Genomic DNA, 11,609 nt, shown 5'->3' on the forward strand with positions numbered 1-11,609 from the left:
GTCTCCCTCCCTCCCACCCTCCCTATCCCACCCCTCCAGGTGGTCACAAAGCACCGAGCTGATCTCCCTGTGCTATGCAGCTGCTTCCCACTAGCTATCTATTTTACATTTGGTAGTGTATGTATGTCCATGCCACTCTCTCACCCTGTCACATCTTACCCCTCCCCCTCCCCATATCCTCAAGTCCATTCTCTAGTAGGTCTGTGTCTTTATTCCTGTCTTGCCACTAGGTTCTTCATGACCTTTTTTTTTTTTCCCTTAGATTCCATATATATGTGTTAGCATACTGTATTTGTTTTTCTCTTTCTGACTTACTTCACTCTGTATGACAGACTCTAACTCCATCCACCTCACTACAAATACCTCCATTTCGTTTCTTTTTATGGCTGAGTAATATTCCATTGTATATATGTGCCACATCTTCTTTATCCATTCATCCGATGATGGACACTTAGGTTGCTTCCATGTCCTGGCTATTGTAAATAGAGCTGCAATGAACATTTTGGTACATGACTCTTTTTGAATTATGGTTTTCTCAGGGTATATGCCCAGTAGTGGGATTGCTGGGTCGTATGGTAATTCTATTTTTAGTTTTTTAAGGCACCTCCATACTGTTCTCCATAGTGGCTGTATCAATTTACATTCCCACCAACAGTGCAAGAGTGTTCCCTTTTCTCCACACCCTCTTCAGCATTTATTGTTTCTAGATTTTTTGATGATGGCCATTCTGACTGGTGTGAGATGCTATCTCATTGTAGTTTTGATTTGCATTTCTCTAATGATTAATGATGTTGAGCATTCTTTCATGTGTCTGTTGGCAATCTGTATGTCTTCTTTGGAGAAATGTCTATTTAGGTCTTCTGCCTATTTTTGGATTGGGTTGTTTGTTTTTTTGTTATATAGCTGCATGAGCTGCTTGTAAATCTTGGAGATTAATCCTTTGTCAGTTGCTTCATTTGCAAATATTTTCTCCCATTCTGAGGGTTGTCTTTTGGTCTTGTTTATGGTTTCCTTTGCTGTGCAAAAGCTTTTAAGTTTCATTAGCTCCCATTTGGTTATTTTTGTTTTTATTTCCATTTCTCTAGGAGGTGGGTCAAAAAGGATCTTGCTGTGATGTATGTCATAGAGTGTTCTGCCTATGTTTTCCTCTAAGAGTTTGATAGTGTCTGGCCTTACATTTAGGTCTTTAATCCATTTTGAGTTTATTTTTGTGTATGGTGTTAGGGAGTGTTCTAATTTCATTCTTTTACGTGTAGCTGTCCAGTTTTCCCAGCACCACTTATTGAAGAGGCTGTCTTTTCTCCATTGTATATTCTTGCCTCCTTTATCAAAGATAAGGTGACCATATGTGAGTGGGTTTATCTCTGGGATTTCTATCCTGTTCCATTGATCTATATTTCTATTTTTTGCCAGTACCATACTGTCTTGATTACTGTAGCTTTGTAGTATAGCTTGAAGTCAGGGAGCCTGATTCCTCCAGCTCCGTTTTTCTTTCTCAGGATTGCTTTGGCTATTTGGGGTCTTTTGTGTTTCCGTACAAATTGTGAAATTTATTGTTCTAGTTCTGTGAAAAATGCCATTGGTAGTTTGATAGGGATTGCATTTGATCTGTAGATTGCTTTGGGTAGTAGAGTCATTTTCACAATATTGATTCTTCCAATCCAAGAACATGGTATATCTCTCCATCTTTTGGTATCATATTTAATTTCTTTCATCAGTGTCTTATAGTTTTCTGCATACAGGTCTTTTGTCTCCTTATGTAGGTTTATTCCTAGGTATTTTATTCTTTTTGCTGCAGTGGTAAGTGGGAGTGTTTCCTGAATTTCTCTTTCAGATTTTTCATCATTAGTGTATAGGAATGCGAGAGATTTCTGTGCATTAATTTTGTATCCTGCTACTTTACCGAATTCATTGATTAGCTCTAGTAGTTTTCTGGTAGCATCTTTAGGATTCTCTATGTATCGTATCATGTCATCTGCAGACAGTGACAGTTTTACTTCTTCTTTTCCGATTTGGATTCCTTTTTGTTGTTGTTGTTCTCTTATTGCTGTGGCTAACACTTCCAAAACTATGTTGAATAATAGTGGTGAGAGTGGGCAACCTTGTCTTATTCCTGATCTTAGAGGAAATGGTTTCAGTTTTTCACCATTGAGAATGATGTTGGCTGTGGGTTTGTCATATATGGCCTTTATTATTGCTGAGGTAGGTTCCCTCTGTGCCTACTTTCTGGAGAGTTTTTATCATAAATGGGTGTTGAATTTTGTTGAAAGGTTTTTCTGCATCTATTGAGATGATCATATGGTTTTTATCCTTCAATTTGTTAATATGGTGTATCACATTGATTGATTTGTGTATATATATATTTTTTTATAAATTTATTTATTTATTTATTTATTTTTGGTTGTGTTGGGTATTCGTTTTTGTGCGAGGGCCTTCTCCAGTTGCAGCAAGCGGGGGCCACTCTTCATCACGGTGCGTGGGCCTCTCACTGTCGTGGCCTCTCCCGTTGTGGAGCACAGGCTCCAGATGCGCAGGCTCAGTAGTTGTGGCTCACGGGCCCAGTTGCTCCGTGGCATGTGGGATCCTTCCAGACCAGGGCTCGAACCCGTGTCCCCTGCATTGGCAGGCAGATTCTCAACCACTGTGCCACCAGGGAAGCCCGATTTGTGTATATTGAAGAATCCTTGCATTCCTGGGAAAGACCCCACTTGATCGTGGTGTATGATCCTTTTAATATGCTGCTGGATTCTGTTTGCTAGTATTTTGTTGAGGATTTTTGCGTGTATGTTCATCAGTGATATTGGGCTGTAGTTTTCTTTTTTTGTGACATCTTTGTCTGGTTTTGGTATCAGGGTGATGGTGGCTTCGTAGAATGAGTTTGGTAGTGTTGCTCCCTCTGCTATATTTTGGAAGAGTTTGAGAAGGATGGGTGTTAGCTCTTCTCTAAATGTTTGATACAATTCGCCTATGAAGCCATCTAGTGCTGGACTTTTTTTTGGTGGAAGACTTTTCATCACAGTTTCAATTTCAGTGCTTGTGATTGGTCTGTTTATATTTTCTATTTCTTCCTGGTTCAGTTTCAGAAGGTTGTGGTTTTCTAAGAATTTGTCCATTTCTTCCAGGTCGTCCATTTTATTGGCATAGAGTTGCTTGTAGTAATCTCTCATGATCCTTTGTATTTCTGCAGTGTCACTTGTTACTTCTCCTTTATCATTTCTAATTCTGTTGATTTGAGTCTTCTTTTTTTCTTGATGAGTCTGGATAATGGTTTATCAATTTTGTTTATCTTCTCAAAGAACCAGCTTTTAGTTTTATTGATCTTTGCTATTATTTCCTTTATTTCTTTTTCATTTATTTCTGATCTGATCTTTATGATTTCTTTCCTTCTGCTAACTTTAGGGGTTTTTTGTTCTTCTTTCTCTAATTGCTTTAGGTGTAAGGTTAGGTGGTTTATTTGAGATTTTTCTTGTTTCTTGAGGTAGGATTGTATTGCTATAAACTTCCCTCTTAAACTGCTTTTGCTGCATCCCATAGGTTTTGGGTCATCGTGTTTTCATTGTCATTTGTTTCTAGGTATTTTTTGATTTCCTCTTTGATTTCTTCAGTGATCTCTTGGTTATTTAGTAGCGTATTGTTTAGCCTCCATGTGTTCGTATTTTTTACAGTTTTTTTCCTGTAATTGATATCTAGTGTCATAGTGTTGTAGTCAGAAAAGATACTTGATATGATTTCATTTTTCTCAAATTTACCAAGGCTTGGTTTGTGACCCAAGATATGATCTATGCTGGAGAATGTTCCATGAGCACTTGAGAAGAAAGTGTATTCTGTTGTTTTTGGATGGAATGTCCTATAAATATCAATTAAGTCCATCTTGCTTAATGTATCATTTAAAGCTTGTGTTTCCTCATTTATTTTCATTTTGGATGATCTGTCCATTGGTGAAAGTGGGGTGTTAAAGTCCCCGACTATGATTGTGTTACTGTTGATTTCCCCTTTTATGACTGTTAGCATTCGCCTTATGTATTGAAGTTCTCCTGTGTTGGGTGCATAAATATTTACAATTGTTATATCTTCTTGGATTGATCCCTTGATCATTATGTAGTGTCCTTCTTTGTCTCTTGTTATAGTCTTTAGTTTAAAGTCTATTTTGTCTGATATGAGAATTGCTACTCTAGCTTTCTTCTGACTTCCATTTGCATGGAATATCTTTTTCCATCCCCTCATTTTCAGTCTGTATGTGTCCCTAGGTCTGAAGTGGGTCTCTTGTAGACAGCATATATACGGGTCTTGTTTTTGTATCCATTTAGCCAGTCTACGTCTTTTGGTTGGAGCATTTAATCCATTTACATTTAAGGTAATTACCAATATGTATGTTCCTGTTACCATTTTCTTGTTTTGGGTTTGTTTTTGTAGGTCTTTTCCTTCTCCTGTGTTTCCTGCCTAGAGAAGTTCCTTTAGTATTTATTGTAAAGCTGGTTTGGTGGGGCTGAATTCACTTACCTTTCGCTTGTCTGTAAAGGTTTTAATTTCTCCATCGAATCTGAATGATATCCTTGCAGGGTAAAGTAATCTTGGTTGTAGGTTTTTCCCTTTCATCACTTTAAGTATGTCCTGCCACTCCCTTCTGACTTGCAGAGTTTCTGCTGAAAGATCAGCTGTTAACCTTATAGGGATTTCCTTGTATGTTATTTGTTGCTTTTCCCTTGCTGCTTTTAATATTTTTTCTTTGTATTTGATTTTTGATAGTTTGATTAATATGTGTCTTGGCTTGTTTCTCCTTGGATTTATCCTGTATGGGACTCTCTGTGCTTCCTGGATTTGATTGACTATTTCCTTTCCCATATTAGGGAAGTTTTCAACTGTAATCTCTTCAAATATTTTCTCAGTCCGTTTTTTTTCTCTTCTTCTTATGGGACCCCTATAATTTGAATGTTGGTGCATTTAATGTTGTCCGAGAAACCTCTGAGACTGTCCTCAAGTCTTTTCATTCTTTTCTCTTTATTCTGCTCTGTGGTAGTTATTTCCACTATTTTATCTTCCAGGTCACTTATCCATTCTTCTTCCTCAGTTATTCTGCTATTGATTCCTTCTAGAGAATTTTTAATTTCATTTATTGTGCTGTTCATCATTATTTGTTTGCTCTTTAGTTCTTCTGAGTCCTTGTTAAACGTTTCTTGTATTTTCTCCATTCTGTTTCCAAGATTTTGGATCATCTTTACTATCATTATTCTGAATTCTTTTTCAGGTAGTCTGCCTATTTCCTCTTCACTTGTTTGGTCTGGTGGGTTTTTACCTTGCTCCTTCATCTGCTGTGTGTTTCTCTGTCTTCTCATTTTGTTTAACTTACTTCGTTTAGGGTCTCATTTTTGCAGGCTTCAGGTTCGTAGTTCCTGTTGTTTTTGGTGTCTGCCTCCAGTGGGTGAGGTTGGTTCAGTGGCTTGTGTAGGCTTCCTGGTGGAGCAAACTGGTGCCTGTATTCTGGTGGGTGGGGCTGGATCTTGTCTTTCTGGTGGGCAGGGCTACATCCGGTGGTGTGTTTGGGGGTGTCTGTGAACTTAGTATGATTTTAGGCAGCCTCTCTGACTAAATGGGTGGGGTTGTGTTCCTGTCTTGTTAGTTGTTTGGCATGGGGCGTCCAGCACTGGAGCTTGTTGGCTGTTGGGTGGAGCTGGGTCTTTGCGTTGAGACGGAGATCTCTGGGAGAGCTCTCACTGATTGATATTATGTGGGGCTGGGAGGTCTCTGGTGGTCCAATGTCCTGAACTCGGCTCTCCCACCTCAGAGGCTCAGGCCTGACACCCAGCTGGAGCACCAAGACCTGTCAGCCACACGGATGTGTTACAGGGTCTTTCTCCTCCTAGGGACTCAGCCAGGATTTCAGGCAGTGGGTTCTGAGTCCAAAAATTGCCTCTATTTGGGAACTTGCCAAACACGACACAGGAGAGGCTTCAATATTTTCTTGGAGTTGGATTTGCTCTCTTGTACTTCTCCCATTGCCACAAAAAATCTTTCCCTGAGTAGCTGCTGCTCTTTTCGCTGCTTAATTTTTAAATGAGAAGTTAACTTGTCTTTTCTCACAGAGCCAATTTACTTGGTGAGGTCAGCAAAATGCTGATAAGAAAACCTACATGAGGCCCCTCAGGCTGGGCCTCTGAGATCCTGGCTGAAAGCTCACCACAGATCTGTGTCCAATAATAAAATTCTCCTCGAATCTGGGAGCACTCAGCTCATTCCTGCCTTTTCAATCTTTTAAGTGCCTCCTTCCCATGCTCCTTCTTTTCCTTCCCCCAGTCTCTCACAAAATCTTGTTCCAAAATGTCAGTCAACCATCAGCTAATGGGATCAGAAGTTGCCTCACAGTCAGAAAACCTCCTGGTCCCCGGCCCAAGTGCCCCCCATTACATCCAGTGTCCCAAGATGACCTCCCAGTCCCCATGACGTAAGGAAACATTTCAGAGCAGCTTTACAAAATGAGAAACTCATTCGTTATTTTTTTCAAGGGACCAAGAAAATAAAATGTTATGAACAAGGAAATTGCTGGTGGGTCACTGGCCAGGACACTGAAATGTGAACATCGAACAATTAATTTAAGGAAAATATAAACAGTTTTCATTATACAGATTTTAAGAATATGATTGGAATAGTCTGTTGTTTTGAATTCTAGAATGTTCCTCCCCCTACTGCACCCCTGCCCCCACCCCGGGCCTTCTTACTATGAGTTGGCATTCTCCCTCCCCCTGGTTGTTTTCTCCATCTCCATCCACTGTTATAGCACAGATGAACTCACTCTGTGTTTGGCTTCATGTGGTTGCCTTGCCTACATTTATTCTGGTTTCCTATTGTGTTGCCGACGCACATTTTTAAGAGTTCCATTATGTGGAATGGTTTTTTTTCCTACTCTCTTCAGAAAAATTGACTTTTCAAAGGAATATTAAAACAATTTTTTTGTTTAAAGAAATAAGGTTATTTCTAGTTCTTTGTCCTCTTTCACAATTACAGCCATGTACTCCATAAGGAATCCATTAATGTGTAAGATGCTTTGAAGCTGCTGGATGTGTGTGTGTGTGTGTGTGTGTGTGTGTGCGCGCGCGCGCACGCACGCGTGTACTGTTTTCTTTCTTTTTCTCTCAGAATCTTGCCACTGCCAACCACTGATTTAGGAATGTTTAGGGGTACATGCCAACTCAATAATCAAAATCATTTTGGTACTGGGAACCCAACCACAGTCTCTGTAGACCAGTGGAATTTATTGCTTGCTCCAGTTTATTAAGTAATAGTACCAACAACATTTTGAATAAAGAAGAGTCTGATAAGATATGATAGAATGTCAGGATAATTCATTTTGACCATAAAACAATGCTTGTTTTGAATTTGAAACACTAAAAGCATGAATAGCCTGATGGTCCACGGCTTCCTTGCCTTGACCTGATATAGGAATATGATTCCTAGCTCACTTTAGGAAAGAGTTTCAGGACAGACTGCTGGTTTTCTGCTACATCCATATCCCTGTTTTCATTCCACAAATACATATCCAGTACTGACTGTGGGCCAAGCACTGGCCTAGGCATTGGGACCACAGTGATGAACAGGATAAACACAACTCCTGCCACATGGCACTTTCTGAAGGAAGCTATCTTGGCTGCGCAGATTACTGTCTGTTGAGACATTTGAGGCACATGCAAAACAGACTAATGGTGAAGCTTATGGACTGTGTTCGGATCCAGGCTATACCACCCCAAGCTGTTTTATTTTGAACAATTTATGTGGCCTTACTAAGCTTCAGAGTCCTAAATTGCAGTGGTACTTACCTCACAGAGTTATTTTGAGGGTTAAGTGAAAAAGTCCTCGTACAGCTTTTACCATAGTGCCTGGTTAAGAGCCATGAGTAGTGGTGGTGGTAGTATAAGTTTATTTATTTTATGTTATTTTTTCTATTTTTGGCTGCGTTGGGTCTTTGCTGCTCCACACAGGCTTTCTCTAGTTGCGGTGAGCGGGGGCTACTCTTCGTTATGGTGCATGGGCTTCTCATTGCAGTGGCTTCTCTTGTCATGGAGCATGGGCTCTAGGCACGCAGGCTTCAGTAGTTGTGGCACGCAAGCTCAGTAGTTGTGGCTCGCGGGCTCTAGAGTGCAGGCTCAGCAGTTGTGGTGCACGGGCTTAGTTGCTCCGCGGCATGTGGGATCTTCCCAGACCAGGGCTCAAACCCGTGTCCCCTGCATTGGCAGGCGGATTCTTAACCACTGTGCCACCAGGGAAGTCCCAGTGGTGGTAGTAGTAGTAGCAGTAATAGTAGTAGTCGTAAGTGGACCATATTGTCCCTCAGCAGAGAAGGTCATGGCAAGTCCATGGGTCCAACCATCACTGGGGGGTCACAGATCCATCCCACCCTAGGAGTCTCTTAAATTTAAGGAGTAAAAAAAGAGGCTTGCCCAATGCTCAGAACCACATCCTCTTCCTTCTCAAGCTGCAGTGCCTCCTGCTGCTCATGGAAGAAAATGCAGCTCCTTCCTCCCCAGGAGTGCGTTTGCCAGCCTGCTGTGGCAAGAATCCCTCACACTGAACCCTGCCATCTCTGGCCCCAAAAGATGCAGCCCCTCCTATCACCCCTGAGACCTGCCATCAGTCACTGCAGCTGTGGAAGCCTGCCATTCTGTGGTGTAGACTCTTCCCACACACTGCCCCGCTTCAGAGCCTCTTCCTACTCCATGTTGAGCCCAGAATAGCAGATCTGGAACTTCTGGGGATGCTGGGGCCTCAGGGCTCATAAGAAACCCATCTTTCTGATGCATCCTGGATGAGTTTTTCCCCTTCATTTATCTCCAAAGGAGCACTGGACAGTTTCCATATGGCTGCCACGTGCCCCGATGTTTTGGTCGAGACCACGTTATTGCCATACCTAACTAGACCTCTCCCAGAATGGTCACAAGGTTCTCCTGGGCATAGCAGGGGCTGCTCTGCCCAAGCTGTGATGCAGAGCAGAAAACCGTGCCGCCTAATTCCTCTGCACCTATGCCTCTCCAGAGGCTGTGTCTTCTACCCAGCAAGAAAAAGAAGTTCATTTGTTTTTCATTCTAGGGATCTAGGTGCAAAAATAACCCACTGTAGCTAATCGGCCCACTCCCTTCCCTGTGAAGTGGGCAGACACAGAAAATCCCCGACCCTGCCCAGCTCATCATCTACCCCTAAGGGGCCTTGCCATAGCTAGCGTGTGGGAGGAGAGCAAATTTAAATGAAATCAACATGAGTTTCCTCCTAACAATAATAGTTCTATTCATTCAACACTTTCTGAGTGCCCAATTACCTACTTGGTGCCAGAGGAGAGAAAAACCCCATCCTCCCTTGCGGTAGTTTGGCAAGAGGCTGACCGAGAGGGTCTGTGTTCACTTGAGGGAAGAACAGCCTTATGCCAGGGGCTGAGCTCTGGAGGCTCTGCCTTTGAACACGACTGCTTCCTCAACCAGGAAATGCCCAATATTACATACTACACCAGATCTTCTCTGCCCTGCTTTTCCTATAAATCCGTCGAGCAGTACAGAGTGGGCTCCTTCCCCTGAAGCCCTTTCCAGTGTGCACTCAGCTTTGGTCGATCAAGCACACTTCTATCTGTCGGATGGTGGCAGCCCAGGGTACCAATGCATTCTCCTGCCTCTCTTCATGGAGGCTTCCTCAGGAAACCATGCTTTGCTTTTTGTTGCGTGTCACCAGTAAAATGTGTGTCTGTGCCACTTTGGCATGACAGCATGCATGTGTGAAGAACACACAAGGAGCTCACAGCATTGTGAAAAAGAAATCAAAGGCAGTAACAGACGCAAATACACTTATAGACACATAAGGCAAGAGGGGACTCTGACAGGCCGTAATTGCACCCCCGCTCCAGGCAGCAGATTACAGTCTTAGTGAAAATGTATACTTCTGCCTGATTAACAAAGTCCTGGAGGGCTGCGTGTAGAGGGGGACCCTTATTTTCAGTCTCCAGGGAAAAAAGAGTGTATCTGACAAGAACTTCCCTTAGGAACAAACCCCAAAGGAGGAGATGTTCGTGGAGAATGAACTAATTTTTGTGAAGAATGAACCACACACTCTTTACTTACGTTGACTCATTTAAGAAAATGAACAAAAAAATTAAGGTTTTGCTACACACACAAGGAATGTTTCAACATAAGCAAGTGGGTAGAAACAGAGCTGTCAGCCCTTTGAAGTGAGATGGCAAATACTCGGGCGGGGGCTGCTGTGTTCAGGTGAGGCCTTACACACGAGTGCAGGGCTGAGGGGGAGGATGGTGGTGAAATCTGGCCTTTACTCCTCTTTCAGTCTGTTTGTGTGGGTGCAAGTACCCAAGGACGGGGTGCCATACTTTTGTTCTTCACACAGACACTATCTACCTACAAAGCCTAGAGGAAACCACTTTTCCTAATTCATCTACCTGAAAGGGCTCCTTTTTATAATAGGTATAATTTGTATGTGCTCAACTCAAAGCCCTTCAGGACTTGATAGGTCTGAGGGCAAGTGGGGTACAAGGCACCTGACTACTAAACAGTTCGTAGCATCCATCCGCCATTTGGAAATGGCAACTTCATAAAGCCCTTGGACTTCCTTCAGACTTTGATCTTCTGCCAGGGGTAACCAGGGAGCTTTAGAGAATAACTGGCCCTGTTCATTAAGGTTTGGGTTTGTTTTTTTTTTTTGAGATAATTGTAGATTCACATGCAGTTGTAAGAAATACAGAGAGATACAGTGTCTTCTTTACTAAAGGTTTAATTTTTTTATTTTTAAAAATTTATTTATTTATCTGTTTGTTTGATTTTGGCTGCGTTGGGTCTTTGTTGCTGCACGCGGGCTTTCTCTAGTTGCTGTGAGCGGGGGCTACTCTTCGTTGCAGTGCGCGGGCTTCTCACTGCGGTGGCTTCTCTTGTTGAGGAGCACGGGCTCTAGGGCGCGTGGGCTTCAGTAGCTGTGGCACGCAGGCTTCAGTAGTTGTGGCTCGCGGGCTCTAGAGCACAGGCTCAGTAGTTGTGGCTCACGGGCTTAGTTGCTCCACGGCATGTGGGATCTTCCCAGACCAGGGCTCGTCGTCCCCTCAGCACCTTAGATTCTTGTGATAAAGACACACACAACAGATCTCTTTGAAAAAGTTCATCGTGCAAATTGCCAAGAGGCAAGTGAACATCTTGGAGGAAGAGTCCTGTGCAGTGTCTTGGGGACTGAGTAAAAGTGGGTGTTGGAAGGGCAATCTGGGCAGAGAACACAGCACGGGCAAAGGCTCAGAAGTATGAAATAGCATGGTGTGTGCTGGCAGCCATTCAAGTAATTCAGCATGGATGGGAACAAAAAATTCAAGGAAGGGAGTTCAGTGGCATCCCGGGAATGAGTAGGGAATGTTGTGTGATCCTGGCCTCCCACATTCTATGCTGGGGGAATGAAAAACAGATGGGAAACATGCTCCCAAACATGGCCCAAGCATGGCTCTTGGAGAAGCAGAAGCGAATCTTGCTTCGGTTCAAGGAGCCCACTGAACCCTCACTCCAATCCTTGGGCTGTGGCCCACTTCCTTCCATAACCTTCACCCAAGGCCAAGGGCAGGAAGTCTAGCTCACATCCTTCTCTTCTGC

This window comes from Balaenoptera physalus (genome assembly GCF_965194825.1).
Source record: "Balaenoptera physalus genome assembly, chromosome: 13".
Taxonomy (NCBI): Eukaryota; Metazoa; Chordata; class Mammalia; order Artiodactyla; family Balaenopteridae; genus Balaenoptera; species Balaenoptera physalus.